This window comes from Plasmopara halstedii (genome assembly GCF_900000015.1).
Source record: "Plasmopara halstedii genome assembly, contig: Scaffold_816, whole genome shotgun sequence".
Lineage (NCBI taxonomy): Eukaryota > Oomycota > Peronosporomycetes > Peronosporales > Peronosporaceae > Plasmopara > Plasmopara halstedii.
Window position 1 is genome coordinate 639,235 of NW_020187732.1, and position 225 is coordinate 639,459.

Here is a 225-nt window from a genome sequence, read left to right on the forward strand (position 1 = left end):
CACCATCATCCTTTAACTTAAACAGCGACAGTGCATTGCACCGAGTTTGCCCTGCCATTTCGTCTTCATGCCAAACCATATTTCCGATAACCACGTTAACAATCGAATTTCTTACGACGAAAGTCATTGCCTCAGACCTGTTCTTAAGGAAATGGCAAATGGTTTCTGCGTGCTTCACTGAAACATCGAAGTACTTGGATTTCTCTTCAGGTGACAGATTTTGAT